This window comes from Oxyura jamaicensis, assembly GCF_011077185.1.
Source record: "Oxyura jamaicensis isolate SHBP4307 breed ruddy duck chromosome 5 unlocalized genomic scaffold, BPBGC_Ojam_1.0 oxy5_random_OJ106553, whole genome shotgun sequence".
Lineage (NCBI taxonomy): Eukaryota > Metazoa > Chordata > Aves > Anseriformes > Anatidae > Oxyura > Oxyura jamaicensis.
This window is the reverse complement of record NW_023303972.1, coordinates 1-3,407: the sequence shown is the minus strand read 5'-3', so window position 1 is coordinate 3,407 and position 3,407 is coordinate 1. Positions and strand designations below refer to the sequence as shown.

General features: G+C 35.0%; 1 long non-coding RNA gene across 1 annotated transcript; it reads right to left on the bottom strand.

Annotated features, from left to right (window-relative positions):
- Positions 1 to 996: 996 nt before the first annotated feature.
- On the bottom strand, positions 997 to 3,040 carry LOC118157416. Its single transcript, XR_004746628.1, has 2 exons — positions 1,836 to 3,040; positions 997 to 1,723 (listed from the first exon to the last, which is right to left on the bottom strand). It is a non-coding gene; the product is annotated as an uncharacterized LOC118157416 (long non-coding RNA).
- Between the last annotated feature and the right edge of the window lie 367 nt (positions 3,041 to 3,407).

The window sequence follows — 3,407 nt, the reverse complement described above, 5'->3', positions numbered from 1 at the left end:
CTGTGAACAGGTTTTCTGTGTAAAGAGAACTGGTGAAGTAATAAAGTATACATGTACTGTACAGTTAAGCCTGCTTACAGTGAGTTCTTATACCATGGAATTAGTAATAATTATTTCAATTAGCTGACAAAAAGTAAAATCCTTACCAGCTCTAAAAACATTCTATTCAAATAGAACAAAAAGTAAAAATCCTTTTTTATCCCCCCCAACAGCCCTTATGCCTAGAGGAATGGGACCCATATCATCAACAGGTAGAAAAGCATTAACTGTTTACCTAGCTTTTTTATAGGGAAAAACATGTTAATCTAGACTGGACTATTTATGCTTTTATCTAAGAATAAGGTTTCATTCTCATTTTGAAATCTTTCCTTCATTACAATCTTTGCCCAAAAGGAAGCTTCAGTATTCATATATTATATGATTTTATAATATCACATCTTATTCCACAAGAGGATAATGAAAAACATATCCCAGATACTCTGAAAATATGCACAGAAACCTGCAGACATCGGACTTTCTGTAACACAGGGAAGCTTGTAGAAGCTCTGTGTGTCAGTTAGCTACAGGAATTTGGGAAGGAATTATTTATTTTTACAGACAGATCATAGATCCTACAGCAAGGAATCTACTTTATACTCATCTTGAAACATTGTTTAATTACCTGAGAGCAAAGTTTCATCCTCAAAAAATGGGAAATATTTGCACATTATATCAGAAGTCTGATGAACCATGTTGTACTTGTGCTCTGAATGATGTAATTATTACCTTTTTTCTTCATGAAAATTATATATGGCATGGCAGATAATATAAATGAAATATATGAAGTGACGCAAATACGTCCAGCTACTAAATCATCAGCCTCAAAGTCCTTTGGTTGTTGCCCTCCCTGTCTACTGCCCTCCATCCACTGAAAATTATAACTTTGCTTAACTAATCTTGCTTCCTTTAAATAGAAGAGTAAGTAAAAGCTCTTTTCACTGCCAGTGCCAGTAACCCTTCATGGACAGTTGTAGTTTAATAAGGTTCTCTCACACTAGTTTAAAATACTTATCAGACAGCAAGACCACACTCTTCTATATACATAGCATGAATAAAAAACTACACAAAAGGTTCAGTTTATACAAGTTACTGGAAACACTAGTCAGGACCAACACGCATACAGCCTCTAAAAACAAATCTCCGATTCTTCTATTAACAGACTTCTATGGCGACTCATGTCTAAAACATTTATGGCTCAATAGCTTGTTTAAGCATGAAAAGAGGGTGTTTAATATTGAAAATATCATATTTTGGCTGAAGTCTTGATAAATGCATACAGGCTCAAACGTCAAAAATAATTTCTATACACATTAAATGATGATGAATAAAATCCTGGTCTCTGATCTGAATATTTAAAAATTTGGATGTTATGTTCGTGAACAGGGAGACAACATGATTCTGCCTTTAAGTTTTAGTGACAGAATTAAGAGACTGCGTTCTCAAATCAAGGAATAACACCATGTTCCTCTCAAATGCATCCTTTCATAGAATATTAGAATAGGAAAAGTAACACAATCATTGCTAAATAACTTTGAATGTTTTAATCTTTTACCCAGAAAACTTAGAGCTGTAATACTTATATCAACAGGTTTGTTGTTAAATAAAAGTATATAAAATAAGAGGTTTATTTCACCTTCACATGGTGTCTTTCTCATGCAGACCTCAGATTTCCACATTTGTATCCCTTTAAAGGATTTGATATGCAGGGAAAGAAGAAAGGATGATGGTAAAAATTTCAATTTAGAGGTTACTAAAGGCTGCCATATTTGATACAATACAACACATTTAAAGCATACCTTTTACTGATGTATTAGGTGGAGGTCCTTCCATTCTCAGGTTCCATGGAGGATCGCCTTGATTAGCAAAGTCCCTCATTTTCAGATAGCTAATTGTGAGTCGGATGATGGATGCCTTGTCAAGCTGGCTGGTAATGGCTGCAGGCAGCGGCAACAACTTTGCCAACTCATAGAATTCAAAATTCTCCTTTCCCCGGCGAGATCGAGCAGCATCTCGAGACTTTTCCTTCCTCAGTGCTTGTAAACTGAAGAAAATAAACAAAGTAGGGCATACATCAATATTAGTGTTCTGTCACATTTAACCAATTTTCTTTTTCATTGCTGGTCTTCTATACAAATTACCACATTTTCAAAATGTTGTTGTGTATAGATGTACAGAATTTAGGATATATTTAATGGTACTCCAGTCTTTGAATAATTAAAACTAATGATAGTACTTGAGTTTTGGTTATAGACATGGTATGTAAATGACTACTAAATCATTTCAACAGCTTCTTAGGCTATTCTTCCTTTTTCTGATGCCAGTCACAAGAAAGAATTCGGGGTTTATCTACACAGATGCCATTGCTGCTGCTGACCCACTGTAGCCCATTTTTGTCTAAATGTGTACCAAATTCTGACTCTGGTGGGAAAGGAAGCTAGAAAAAGATGTCTGAAGTGTTTTCCACCTCTGACAGGGGTTGCTGTGCAGGCAGACAAGATGACCAAACAGGTTGTAAAGTAGCTTCTGAGTCACAGAAGTTTACAGAAGTCTGGTGTTATAGTGCAAATCTGCTGGGATTTCAGGAAGTTGTTCTTTATGAGCTGTTCAGCTGTCTTTTTGTGGGAACAGTAACCTTTGTCAGAGGTGTGAGAAAGCAGTTAATAGTTATGTGTTTCATGTTTCTGATTGTAATTAACTACCACATATGTCAGACTCCTAGACAACTTTTTGATCAGAAAAGACCTTCTGCCTTATGCTAAGCAGGTGGAAATGCAGAGACATTCAATTATTCCTGTTTTACCAATGTATCTCTTGCTACTACCCATATGCAAGTCCTAAAAGTAACAGTTTTTATTCCTGGGTTATTTAATTGGCATATAACTGCTGAATGTACATTGGATCATCAAGACTGCAGTCTTTCCCTGATTTTTTCCTGAAACTCAAAGTAAACTCAAGATTCAGTTTGTTTCAATATATAACACTACTTTACAATAGAAAAGGAACTTTTTTTTTTTTTTTTTTTTTTTTTTGTGGTTTGAGGCAGACAGAAACGTACAATGCACTTCCCAGAAGATTTGGAGTCTATGTGCTGATGTTGGTGCCTGCCAATCACTGCATAAGGTGAGTAGAAACACTTCTAGTCCCTCACAAAGACTATTTTTACTTTGTTTCATTTGATTCCTTGTTAGTTTGATGAAGTTACAAACACAACTCCATTAAGTAGGCACTGGTTTACAACAGAACTAAAATTCAATTAGTTTACAATGAAACAGCAAATGCTTCGCTCTAGCTTCTACAATCCTCCGTGAAACCTTGGATTTCATCAATGCACAACATACAAAAAAAAAAAAAAAAAAAAAAAAAAAAAA